Consider the following 15,012-nt stretch of genomic DNA (forward strand, 5'->3'; position numbering starts at 1 on the left):
GGTGGGTGGGAAGGGAAGAGGGGAGAGAATTTGGAACTCAAAGTTTTAAAAACAGATGTTCAAAAACAAAAAAAAAAGTTTTTGTATGCAGCTAGAAAATAAGATACACAGACAATGGGGCATAGAAATTTGTCTTGCCCTACAAGAAAGGAAGGGAAAAGGGGATGGTAGGGGAGTGGGGTGACAGAAGGGAGGGCTGACTGGGGAACAGAGTAACCAGAATATATGCCATCTGGAGTGGGGGGAGGGTAGAAATGGGGAGAAAATTTGTAATTCAAACTCTTGTGAAAATCAATGCTGAAAACTAAATATATTAAATTAAAAAAAAGAAATACTTTAAGGAAAGTTACTCTGATAACTGCCTTATTTCTCAAATATATAGAAAACAAACTCTGTACAAAATAAGAGTTATTTCCCAATTGATAAATGGTCAAAGGATAAAAAGGCAATTTTCAGAAAAGAAAACAAATTTATCAATAATCACAAGAAAAATTCTCTAAATCACTACTGATTAGAAAAATACAAATTAAAACTGAGGTAGCATCTCACTCCTATCACATTGCTAATAAGACAGAAAATGAAAATGATAAATGCTTGAAGGGGATATGGAAAAACAGTTATACTAATGCCCCATTGGTGGAGTTGAACTGATCTGACCATACTTGAGAAAAATTTGGAACTGTGCCCAAAGTGCTCTAACACTGTGCATAGTTTTTGACCTAGTAATGTTGCTACTACATTTGTATCCCAAAGGGATTTTAAAACGAAGGCACCTACATGTACATAAACATTTACAGAAGTTCTTTTTGTGATGGTGAGAAATTGGAAATTGAGGTGATGCACATCATTTGTGGAATGACTGAACAAGTTGCAGTATCTAATTGTGATAGAATAGTATTGTGCTATAAAAAAAATTATGAACAGGATGCTCTCAGAAAAAAATGTGGAAAGACTAACATGAATTGATGCAAAGTGAACTGAGCAGAGCCAATAGAACAATGTACAGAGCAATTGCGATATTGTACAATGATGAACTGTGAAGGACTTAGCTATTCTCAGCAACACAATGCTCTTAGAGAATTTCAAAGGACTCATAAAAAATGCTATCCACTTCCAGAAAAAGAACTGATGGAGTATGTATGCATAGCAAAATACTGTTTCTCACTTAATTTTTTTTCATAGGTTGTTTTGGTGGATCTGTGTTTTCTTCCATAACATGAATAATATTTAAATGTTTTGCATAATTACACATGTACAACCTATATCAATTTGTTCATTTATCAAATGTCTCAATAATGGAGTAGGAGAGGGAGGGAGAGAATTTGGAACTCAACATTTTTTTAAGTGATAAAAATTATTTTACATGTATTTTGAGAAAATAAAATTTTATTCATAAAAAATAAAAAAAAGAAATGACAAGCAGTATGATTTCAGAAAAACCTAAGAAGACCTATATTAACTGATGCAGAGTAAAATGAGCAACATTTTAACAATGATAAAGTGTGAAAGACTTCAGTTATTCTGATCGGTAAAATGATCCAAAATAACTATGAAAGACTCATGATGAAAAGTGCTATCCACCTCCAGAGAGAAAACAGAACAACTCAAAGAGCAAACTGGAGCACAATTTTTTCACTTTATTTTTCTTGCTTTTTTGGCAACATAGTTAATATGCAAATGTTTTGCATGACTTCGCATATATATATAATTGAAATCTTATTGCTTCCTTCACAATGGATGGAAGAGTGGCTAGAGAGAAGGAATTTGATAACCATTTTTTTCATATAAATGTTAAAAAATGAATACTTTTAAAAATAAGTCTACATAAAAGATTACTGGAAAGGTGCAAACTATTAAATGGTCAACAATGAATTAGCCCAGAAGTACCCTTATTTCAAGGGTAAAAATATAATTGCATCCCATTAGACATAAGGCATCAGAGTTTTCAGTAAAATTCTGAGAAACAATTCAAAATAATTAATTGTCCCTCTTCACTTTTTCCTACAGAAATGAAACTGCAATAAACGTTTGGAGCACAGTAGACAAGGTACTATATCTTATTGTATTCATTCATTCATTCAACAAACATTTATTAGATAGCTCTTATGTGAAAGGTACCTATACTCAAGAAGGCTAATATCTAGTAAGTGTATCCAAATGACTATAAAACTAACTCTAATAATTCTTAAGAAAATTAACTCAAATGAAAGAATGATAAGTTTCAGAAAGAGGAGAGGGCGGAGGATCAAGAATTAACAAGGGCCTCATGGAGGAAATGCACCATCTTTGAGCTGGATGTTGAATGATATGTAGCTTCTAAAAAAGAAATGTTGGGAGCAAGGAGGAATAAAGACTATAGAGGCTTGATACAGAACTTCTAAAATCATGTTCAATATGAGTTTGTGGGTACTATGATCATTACTAACAAAACAAGTACAATTTGTACCTCAATCTGAAAATAGCCACATGTAATAAGTTACAAGAATGTTAGTTTTATAGCATATAATTGTGCATCTCTCTATAGAGATAACCAAAGCAGGAGTCACAGATTTACAGAATCTCAGAGTTGGAAGAGCTACAAAAATTCTTCTGGAATCCAAATCTGACCAAGAATTCCCCCTAGAAAATAACCAACAAGCAATCACACAGATTTTATTTGAAGGCTTCAATACTGTGTACAAATCATTTAAACAAACTTTGTTTCTGAACCAGAATGTGTCCTGTAAATCTCAGTGCAGTTTTAAGCTTTTTAAAACTGCACTGGAACTTTTAAGATGCCCTGTATAACATGTCCATTATCTATTAAGGTTTACAAAGTGTTTCCCCCACAAATTCTATGAGGTACATCCTATAAGGATTATTATCCCCATTTTAGAGATAAGGATACTGAAGTTCAAAAAGCTTAGATGACTTGATGATGCTTGTTCAGGCACTAAGTATAAGAAATAGAATGTGAACCCAGGTCTCTTGACGCTAGGTCAGTCTGTTCCATGCCACACTGTCTTTAATGTAATGAGTATTACTGAGTTTCAGGAACTGTGAATATGTGTCAGCAATGCTTTGCCTATATCCAGCTAATCCTCACCAATTGAATTAGTCTTGACAAATTTGGTTCAAAAGAAGCAATGTCACTGATGGTTAGATAAGGAATATAAATCATGAATGAGGGTTGTTTTGATAACTCACAGGTTGGCATGAAGAAGCCTTCATCTCTTCTGAGAAGTATAGATCTAGAACCATCCAGGCCTTACTAAAGATATTACATGCTTTTCTCTAAGGGTTGTTGGAGCAATATCTGACAGTTAACATGGATGGTTGGTAGAATTATGTGGTCTATACCTAGAATCGTGTTGGCAGCTCCTACTTTTAGTCCCCAGGTTAGTATTTCAAAAACATTCTTCTGATTGGATGTACCAAAACTAATTTCAGCTTTAGAAAGAACTTTTGCTTTAAAAAAAGATGTATTAAATTTATTCTATGTCCACCACTCCCATAGACAAGGCACATTCTTGTGAATGAGTGACACAGTACTGCTCTGACATTTGAGGATGCCTCCCACATAAGTTACAGGGAGCATGTTGTAGCTCAGAAAACCAGGATCTCCATTACCCATTCTCTAGTCATAAAATCATCGGTTTATAGAGTATTAATGACCATCCACTTGTAGTGTGACTTTGGGTTAGTCACCAAAATTTTCTTAACCTCACTTTTCTCACTTGTAAAATAAAGGATGAGCAGGGGAAATCTCTAAAATCTCTCCCATTTTACCTTCTTTCCCTTCTAGATCCTGCTTCTGTTTCTCCATTTTAGTCTCTTCCACTTCATCTAAGCTTGTCATCAGATGAAATATTACTCAAGATCTTTCTATAAGTAATTATTTTCCTCAAAAATTAGAAAGAAAAATTCAATTTTTTCATAGGTCTTAACCAATAAAGCAAGTAAAATATGTTAGTACTAAGTAATATATAACACATGTCTTTCATTGGTAATGATTGGACAATGACTATTAAAGTTCAACTGAATTCAAAATTCGCTCTGAACAAATTCTGATTTTCTTTATTCCTCGCCATGTCACTCAATGCATTGTAACTATGCCAACTACCAAAGTGTTAAAGACCTTGTGAAGCAAATGTAGCCAAGTCATATTCCATTTAGTGGAGAAGACAGACCGGGGAAATGTAATTAGAATAGTTGTTATTTCTCTTGATTATCCAGTATTTAATGGAGTATGAAGTCTTCATTTGGCTTGTTCTTCTAACCAACTATTCACACTACCTTCTTTGGTATTATTCTAAAGCAGTAGCAAAAAGTCCAACAGCGACTCAGATCTTCCTACTGACAGATCAGTGCACCATAGAAACATAAGGTAGACGCCAAAGTCACCCAGCCATAATAGCAGAAGTGTGGAATCTATGGCAAGCATGGTGAAGGGTAGGTTTGGGCTGTAATGGCAGAACATGTTAGTCAAAGCAGCACAGTGAAATGGACAATACCTGACACTGAAATACAAGTGATCCAGGTATCAATCCCAGTTCTACCACTAATTACTGATCTGAACGAGGGAAAACTACTTTACCTTTCTAAGACCTCAGTTTCCTCATAAAACAGCAAAAACTAGGGTGTGCCTACTCCTGATGTTCAGCAGCAATCTTGCTTTCTATTCCCCTGGGCCCCAAAATACAACTCAGCACTCAAGATCTATGACTCACATCTCTCACTACCAAAAGGGAGCCCTACTGGGAGGTAAAATGCAGCAGCTTTGTAATTGTCCCTAATAACACAGTCAGTTGGCTAAAGATGTTTACTAGAGAACAAAAGAATTCTGCACTGGTAATTTTATTGGGAGTAAAGGGGAAGAACCCATCCATATTATCTCTTAAGAAAAATGAAACTAACAAAACATCACGTATAACTATTTTCTAACCAATTAAGAGTCCATATTCTCTTTTTCTTCTGCTTCTTCCCAAATACCCTTAGACTATTTCTGTTCTACCTCTTATCCTTAGCCAAGCATAATTCATTATTTTGTTCTCAATGAATGTTTAATTTGGAATATTGAGAATGTGATGAAAAGAAGTGGTACTTGGGAAACAGGAGTTACAAGATCTACTGCTAAGAGATATATCACAGGAGTCGGAATGAAACATCTCATTTTAATTTCACCAGCTGTGAGGATCAGTGCTATCAATGAGCATATATTACAGCTCAGTTTTCTGTATAGATATCATCCCTAAGGTGAAAAAGAGAAAATGAAGAGAAACGTTAAATTAAAAGATAAAAACCAGGACCCTCTCTGTTTAACAAAATAAAAATTCCCCAATTTCATTGAAGGAATTTGTGAACAGGATCCTTATCTGCACTGCCGCTATAAAGTCCCATCATGCTCCAGCAAACAATCAAACAAAAGGAATAATGCAGACTAGTAAGAATGTGTTGAAGTGGATTCACAGAATGAGGGCTGGATTAATCTAGTAGAAAATTGAACGAATATCTATTGGCTTCTGAGGAGATATGCACTTTTCCAAAAATTTCCATCTCTCCCTAGTCTCTGCTTAACTTCACTAGAACACTTCCTTCATCAATCCCATGCTGCCACTTAAGAGTCACAAAAGCTTCATTACTTCAATCCCTGACCTTATTAATATGAGTATTCCCTCTACAAATATATTTTGCAAGGCATCAGCTCTCTCTCACCTTATGTGACTCTTGTCCATGGCATTTCATAATTCCATCATAGAGAATCTGTCCAATACATGGACAGCTTCCTTCCAGGTTTTTAATATACTTTGAAGATCACAGCCTTTCCATCTGTTATCTCTTACTCTGGCTATATAATTGACCCAGCTCCTTTTCTATTCATACATTTACTGAATTTCTTTTATATTCTTTCTTGTGCAGCTAAGTGGTGCAGTGGGAGCCTTGGAGCACTAGCCTTGGAGTCAGGAACACAAGAGTTTGAATCTATCCTCAGACACTTACTAGCTACGGGATCCTGAGCAAGCCATGTAGCCTCTGTTGGCTTCAGCTTCCTCAATTGTAAAGTGTGTATGATAACAACACATTTCCCCTCAGGGTTCTTATGAAGATCAAATGAGATATTTGTAAAGTGTTTAATACAGTGCCTAACCAATAACAGAACCTGAATAAATGATTGTTTCCTCCATATAGTGTAGAAGTCATTGAGAGCAATGTACTGGGGTGCAGTTACATCCAACATTGTCCTTTGTGTCACCTAAATTTTTAATCATTTCCATTAATGAAAGTCATATTCATTTAAGAAGTTGAACCATTTGACTGGGCCTAAGACTTTGGCAACAGGTTTTGTTTTTGTTTTTGCTTTGACCTGAATTTTAAGTAGCTATGGCTACTGAGAAGAAGGGGTCCAGTGTCCAGTCATGTTTCCACAGAGATTGAACCCTTGGAATATGGACGGGTTAGAAATAAAGCTGGTTGTGGAGGCGGAGTACTATTCTAGGGGACTTGGGCTCAGGGATAAGTGGGTGCTAACAATAGTATCCAAGTAGCTTAAACTTAAATGTGTATATATGTCTATGTCTATGTGTATACAGATACAGGCATATATACATATATGTGCATATAGATATATATGTACAGCTATACACACATAAATATACTTATGTATGCATCTCTCTACACAGATACAGAGAGTTCTTGTTCATCCCTAATTTTTGAAGAGGACCAGTGACATCATAGGGACCTGTATTGACCCACATGTGAGTTGGATTTAAGTGAGGCAGACTTGCACAAAATCATCAGCTTCACTCTCTCTTCCAGAGTCTTCAGAGCCTAGTGGCCCACCAAAAGTCAAGATGACTGGTTATGGCCTAAGATGCAGTGGATGACCTTGGCATCTTTCAACTATCTTCTAACTTTGGCTAACCAAACTCTAAGCCTTGCACAGTGCCTACTTCATTCTTTTCATGGCTGTTGGAACAAATTGTTCTTATCTGCCCATTCCGCTGAGGAATGGGTTTGACTTGGGTTGACTTCACTTGGGTTTGACATCTCTCTAACTCGCAACTGGTTTGAGACCTATCAGTTATCCTCAACCAGATTTAGTCTGCCTGCAAAGATTGTTTTATTAGGGTGTGGCTGAATATGCTACAATGTGTTAGAGACATAGCTGAAAGTATATATTGATATATTGTACTTATATAGTGTTCTCTCTTTCCAGATGTATGTGTGTATATATAAGTATGTATGTATATGTACACATATAGATATGTGGAAGAATCCTGCATGTATATGTATAATATATATGTGTATGTATGTATACATATATATTATATAAAACTATGAGCCATTATATTTGTACTCCTTCAGTAATTCCAGATTGTAGAGGTAGCATGGAGTAAGAGATACATGTCAATCTTAGGGTGAGGGGGACCTTGGTTCAAATCCTGCCCCTAACACTTGCTGAGTGACTATGGAAAAGTCACTCAACCTCTCTGAATGTTAGACTACTCTATAAAACTAAAAGTTATATACAGGTTATGATACCTGTTAGCCGAGAGATTGGCCACACCAATGAAATCATGGAACTTTAGCATTTTGAGATATTTGTAGTAAGTCATGAAATGTTTCCATGTTACTAATTCAGCATGATTGACTTCTGATATTAACTATAGGGTGAAAAAGCAAAAACAATAGAAATTTGGTGATTCTTCTTGGCCAATCAGCTCCAAAAATCCACTTCAGAGCATCCTTAGTCCGCATTATTCTTTTGTTTGACTGTTTGCTGGAGCATGACGAGGCTCAATAGTGACAGCTCTTGTCCACAAATTCCTTAAACATAGCCAGGGAAATGCAGACACACTTGACAGAAACAATCACACCTAGTAATCTATGCATTACAGAAAGTTGGTGCAAAGCTGTGATTGCTGGGGTAAAAATTTAAGATAGAACCAGGTGCACTTTGAAATGTCTCAAGAAGGAGGATGCCTTCTACCTTGCACTTCATTCACAAAATAGCCCTGCAAAATTGGTGCAAATTCATGACCAAGGTTTCTAGTTCAATTCCCACAGAAAATTATGTGCTTGCCCTGTTCCCTAGTCTTTTCAATAGCCGTACACCAATAGACCAGACGCAGCTTTTAATCAACACTTCAGTGCAAATGATTCCAAAATATGCTGCATTGGTGTGTCCAGATCTATATAATCACAGCCTTCTGACATAATAGTGTAATTCTCCCTTAAAGGACATCTACAGTCATTCTTTTTTTTTCACGCCATGAATATGTTTAAAATCTACTGTGTTCACAGAAACTATACTACTTGGCTTTTACCTTAAGGAGGCCATATATAAGAAGAAAGTTCCCTTATACTCAAAAATACTTAAAACATTTTCTATGATAGTTAAGAATTGGAAACAATGTAGATGACCACCAATTGAGAAACAGTAAACAAATTGTGACTGATAAATATAATGGAATATTACTATGCTATAAGAAATTATGCATGTGATAAATACATAGGAGCATGGAGAGATCTACATGAATGGGTACAGTGAAGAAAACAGCCAAGAAAACAATATACACAATAACTACAATGATGTAAATGGAATGAACAAATACACACACCCAAAAAATCAAAGGTAACAAAATTATAAAGATCAACCAGAACTCAAATGAGGCGATATGAAAAGGCAGCCATAGCCTAACCTTTATGGAGATGGGAGATCCACAGGTTTTATACATTGCACATGGTTTCAGTATTGATTATTTATGCTGTTTTGTTTTTACTCTCTAGAAAAGACCATTTGTCATATGAGATGACTCTTTGGGAGAAAGAGGGAGTGGGACACTTCGAAGAACTATGATGATATAGGAACTAGAAAATATGAATAAAACTTATTTAAAAATTTTTAAATCTACTCTGTTCAAAGAACTATAATGGGTCCCAGAGAAAAAGAAAGAAATTTAGATGTCATGACCTATTTCTCTAGTGATACATATAGACTAGAAGAAAGATAAAAAACAAATGTAAAAGGCCAGGCCTGATGCAAGCTGGTCTGGTAACTCAGGTTTAAGATTAGAAGGAAATTAGAACAACTAAGAACTAACAAAAAGTCAAAAGCAGTATCAGGAAGAATACTCAGAGCAGGGAAAGACTATTCAGTAAAAGATACAGCATTGATCCAATTAGGGACATCTTTCCTGCTTCTGTATTGTCCATGATGGTCTACTGTCAGAAACCTGAAGGAGGAGCATTTGTAGCATTTAAGCTCCCTAGGAAGTTATGTCAATAGTCTAAAATTTAGTTTTCAGAGCCAATTAAGTCTTAAAGATACTATCAATACATTTTAATGAAAAACTAGCATAGCCTTTGTGAGAATGGGCCTTAGGAAAACATTCCCATTACATGCTAATGTGTCATTTTCTTCTGGTAGTCAGGAATAACAGATATATAGTCCACATGTTGCCCTGATACCTATGAGTAACTAATGAATGATAAAGCCCTTATTTTATGTGCTAGCAAAGTGTTAAATATTAGAGATCCAAACATAAGCAAGCAAGGCAGTCCTTGTCCTCAAGAAGCTTAATAGAGAAAAATAGTACATAAAAGAGAGCTAGAAGGGAGTGGGAGATACTTAGTTCCATGAAAGACAAGGCAAAAACACATCTGTCAAATCCCAAAGACTGAGGAGCAGAATCTAGGTATTCTGAAGAGAGATGGCTGGGGAAGATGGATACAGCAGATGCAGAATGTTCTAGAAATGACCAGGAAGTGAAACACCCATGCAAGATAAATTGAAAGTTCATCTATGAAAACCCAAGGACCTAGGAAAAAAGGTCCAGGAGATTCTGGTTGGAGATGGTTGAGAAGGTTGGGCAGATTGTAGATAGCACGGTTTGGAAACATCAAAAGAACATACAGAAAGGCCTCCAGTGGGTTATGTATCTTCTTCATGTAGGATTTATGAAAGTCTATGAATAAGAATAGCACAATGTAAGAAGACATGGATGAATTGCAGTCTACATTGGTGGAGGGATCATAGGATCATAAATTTAGAGATAGAAAAGATATCAAAATTCAACTAGTCTAATATTTTAGTGGCAGATGAGGAAACTTAGGCTCCAAGAAGAAAAGTGACTTACAGGAAGTCAAATAGCTAGTAAATGACATAGTCAAAATTTTCTAACTCTAGATTTACTATTCTTTAAATAACACCATGTTGCTTCCCATATTGATGAGATCGTGAGTCCAATGACAGAAGTTACATTAGGGAGTAATATGTGTAGTCCAAGGGGCAACTTGGTCTCCAGATTAAAGCAGAACAGTGTCTAAGGAAGGGCAACTAGAATAGAGAAAGACCTCATGATCATGGCAAATCAAGATCAGTTGAAGCAACTGGAGAGAATTTGAGAAGGAAAGGCTTCAGAGAAAAGATGTAATCTGAAAAGTGTCAATGAAGAAGAAAGAACAAACTTGTTTTGGACCAGGTTTAGGGGACAATATTTTGGAGAAATTTTTAAGAAGGAAAGCTCAGTTTTGGAAAGGGTGAGCTTGGGGTGTCTGTGAGACATTAAGCTATTAATGTATATTGAGCACAAACAACTTCTGATTCAGCCACTAGAAGATAATTGGCCAGATGGACTCAGGAGGGCATACATGCTGGTAGACAACCTCAGCCATTTTGGATTTCTTTTTCACTTTTACCCTGGTCACAGAATAGAATAACCTACAACAGAGTGGGACTGGTCCTATGAAGTACAAGCCTATGCCTACACACAGACCTTCCCTGAAAACCATTAATGGCTGCCTTGAAGCAGACACACATAGGAGTTACATGTATTTGACCCAGCTTTCTGAGCACAGGTCAGAAATAAATGTTTCTGAAAATGGAATTTCTCTTTACAGAAAAAGAGCTACAGCCAGATTCTGCAGAAGCATGGGCCAAAGATAGGTATGTGCTTGTACACAACCACATTTTGAGATTTTGAACAATATTCCCAAGTCCCAATATAAAGTGGGGATAACTGAAGGGGAAGAGATAGCATACTTTAAAGTTCTTAGACAACAAGATTCTGAAATTTCTCCTTTGAGATAGAGATAGAAAGAGAGAGAGAGAGAGAGAGAGAGAGAGAGAGAGAGAGAGAGAGAGAGGGAGAGAGAGAGGGAGAGAGAGAGAGAGAGAGAGAGGCAGAGAGAGAGACAGAGAGAGAGAGAGTTATGGAGCAGAATTAATTTTAGATGTTAGCTTACAAGTAACTCCAAATTCTAGTTTTGCTGATGCAGTATGTTAATAAACAAGATTGATCACCCATACACCTTCATTTCTGAGGAATTAAGGAATCTGGAATTTGACCCACCTCAAGGTGTTACAGTGAAAGATCCAGAAAGTGCAGATCCGGGGAAAAGGGGTAATGCTTGTTCAGTCATGTTGAAGCATGTTCTATGAGTCCAATAAACATAGTTGAACACACATAGGGACTAATCAGTATGTGAAAGAAGGGTCACAACAGCAACTCCAACTTCTGTTACCTTAAAGGAAGCATTATGGGTTATTAGGGGGTTTTATGTGTTCCTATATTTTTAAAGGTTCCTATGAATCCTTAAAGTCTTCTGAATTTTCTATGGAGGGAAATAGTTTCTTGTGGGTATAATACTTTGTTGCATTAAGGGAATGTATATACAGCAGCAATGGACCCCTTTAATTTACATTTGGGGAAACAAGAAAAACTATAGTATGCATATATTTGGATATTTCCTCAAAGTAAACTCTGAGTTTACTACCATGTGAGTCTAGGAACTTTTGAAGCTCTAGATCACAGATGACATAAATATACCTGTGTGTGGAAAGGTCATGTGGCATAGTAGAAAGAGCACTGAAATCACCAAAGACCTGACATTAACTAGCTAGCTTTGTGACCATGGGCAAGTCACTTAATCTCTCTGAGACTCAATTTTCTCATCTATAAAAAGAGTGTAATAAGAAAACTCACCTAATGGTATGGTTTGAAGTTCAAATGAGACAGTGTATTTAAAATCTGTTGTAATTCATCAAATGATATAAACATGATAGATATGTGTGCATATATATATATATAATATACATATATTATATACATATTATATATATATATAATATACATATATTATATACATATTATATATATATATATATATATGATAATGGCTATAAAGCACTGTCTTATCCCCGATACACTAGCCCTGAGAATATAGGGGAATCATGTAGTCTCTTAGTGCCCTTAGACAACTTTTTAAGTCCTTAAATTACAGACAAAATTGTTCTATGTGAGTGAAGAGAGTTAAGGGACTTCCACGGGAAAAAAAATCTATTTTTCTATTTATCCATCATCTATTGAGAGAGAAAGAGAGAGAGAGAGAGAGAGAGAGAGAGAGAGAGAGGGGGGAGACTTGTGACGTGTACGTGTGTATGTGTGTGAATATGACTACTTCCTTCATTTTATGGTCCAATTATAATTTTTGGTCACATTTGTCGAAAATTTTGCTCTCAGTTGTTTAGCAAACCTGCTTCAGAAATCAACTGCTTCTCCAAGAGTGAGATGATGCCTATGGTGCTGAGGGGAAACTTAAATCACAGTGTGCTTCACACTCCCTTTTTCTCTCCATCTCCACAGCACCATTATGTTTCAGTAATGTTGTTTAGCATGTCTCCTATAAATTGCTCATTTGGGGCTTGCCAAATGATTGCATAGGAAATATTTTGCACAGTTTCTGAAAGGAGCTGCTGCAATTTCAAACAGCAGGAACACATGGCTATTAAAAGAGAGAAAATGTCTGTGTTTTTACAACAAAATAATTAGAAGCCATTACTGGAACTGTTTAGATTTCACTACCCTCATCTATCTTCCTTTCAATTAGAAACATGAACCAAAATAGGAAAAGTTGTGATAAAGATGAGTGTATTTTGAATGAATTATGATTGTGACACGTGACCCTCAATGGCAATATAGTCTATATGCTTTAAGTACAGCACATGTTATATTTTCTCAGTTTTTGAGGAACAAAGCCCCCTTCATAGCTATGTTAAGGAAAGGAAAATTTGTCCTTCCAGAATATTTCAAGTGCTAATTAAGGTTAATAATGATGAAAATGTGCAAAACAACTTTCAAATTTCATTTCTTTGGTTATATTCTTGGTTACACTTTGTGTGAATACCACAGACATTTTATTTCACAGAGAATTAACTAGGAACAAGGAGTATCTTTAATACACACACACACACACACACACACACACACACACACACACACACATATATATATATATATATATATACATACATACATACATACATATATATTTTATTTTTCCCAATTGCATTTCAAGACAAATTTTAGCATCATTTTTACAAGACTTTGAATTCCAATTTTTTCTCCCTCCCTTCCTCCCTCATTGGTATAGGTTGTGCATGTGTCATCATGTAAGATATATTTGCATATTAGTCACAGTTGTGAAAGAAGAAACAGATGAAAAGGAAACAAAAGCACAAAAAGGAGTAAAGTGAAAAAATATACTTCCATCTGTATTCAGAGTCCATCAGTTCTTTATCTGGATATGGATAACATTTTCCATCATGAGTCCTTTGTACTTGTCTTGGATCATTGTGTTGGTGAGAAGAGCTGAGTCATTCAGAGTTGATTATCACACAATATTGCTGATAATGTGTACAGTGCTTTCCTGGTTACTCTCATTTCACTTTGCATCAGTTTGGAAATGCTTCTCCAAGTTTTGCCAAAATCTATCTGGTCATTATTTTTTATAGCATAATACTATTCCATTGCATTCATATACCACAGTTTGTTTAGCCATTCCCCAATTGATGGGCATCCCCTCAATTTCCAAGATTTTACCACCATGAAAGGGCTGTTATAAATATTCTTGCACATGTAGGTCCTTTTCACTTTTTATGATCTCTTTAGGATGCAGACCTAGTAGAGGTATTGCTAGATCAAAGGGTGTGCACAGGTTGGTTGCCCTTTGGACATAATTCTAAATTGTTCTCCAGAGTGGTTGGATCAGTTCACAACTCCACCAACAGTGCATCAGTGTCCCAATTTTCCCATATCCTCTCAAATATTTCTCATTTTTCTTTCTTGTCATATTAGCCAATCTGATAATCATGTAGTGGTACCCCAGAGTTGTCCCAAATTGCATTGCCCCATTCAAAAGTGATTCGGAGCATTTCTTCACATGCCTATACATAGCTTTGATTTCTTCCTCTGAAAACTGCCTGATCATATCCTTTAACCATTTATCAATTGGGGAATGGCTTGTATTCTTATAAATTTGACTCAGTTCTCTATATATTTGAGAAATGAGGCCTTTTTCAGAGACACTTTCTGTAAAGATTTTTTTCCACCTTTCTTCTTTCCTATTTATCTTAGTTGCTTTGGTTTTGTTTCTATAAAAGCTTTTTAAATATAATATAACCAAAATTATCTATTTTAGATTTCATAATGCTTTCTGTCTCCTGCTTGGTCATGAATTCTTTCCCTCCCCAGAGATCTGACAGGTAAACTGTTCCTTGCTCTTCTAATTTTCTTATGTTGTCACTTTTAATTTCTAAACCATGCATACAACCATGAGGTCAGCACATCAGCTCCACATACCTTCAGTTTGGTAGTCAGTCTAATACCTCTTCTCTCCTATACTTTCCTTTGGAACCTCCCAAACACTGAGCTAGCTCTGGCAATGCTTGTGTCAACCTCATTATCAATGTGTATATCCTAAGTGAACTTATTCATGGCATTCAAAACTTCTCCATCTACTGTAACTGATGGTTCATGTATAGATGGTGTGGTGGTGGCTGACAGAGCACCTTTGTTTTCCTGGTGTTATTTTGTTAGGCCAAAATTAGAACAAGCAGCAGAGAACTGATGCATACTTTGTTACATCTCAGCTTCAGAGGCTGCATTGATTTCACAATCACCTGCAAACAAAATCATGCACCAACACTCCCTCTATTTCGGTCTTGGCTTATAGCCTTTTCAATTTGAAGAA

Source organism: Trichosurus vulpecula, chromosome 2, assembly GCF_011100635.1.
Source record: "Trichosurus vulpecula isolate mTriVul1 chromosome 2, mTriVul1.pri, whole genome shotgun sequence".
In the NCBI taxonomy this organism is placed as follows: domain Eukaryota; kingdom Metazoa; phylum Chordata; class Mammalia; order Diprotodontia; family Phalangeridae; genus Trichosurus; species Trichosurus vulpecula.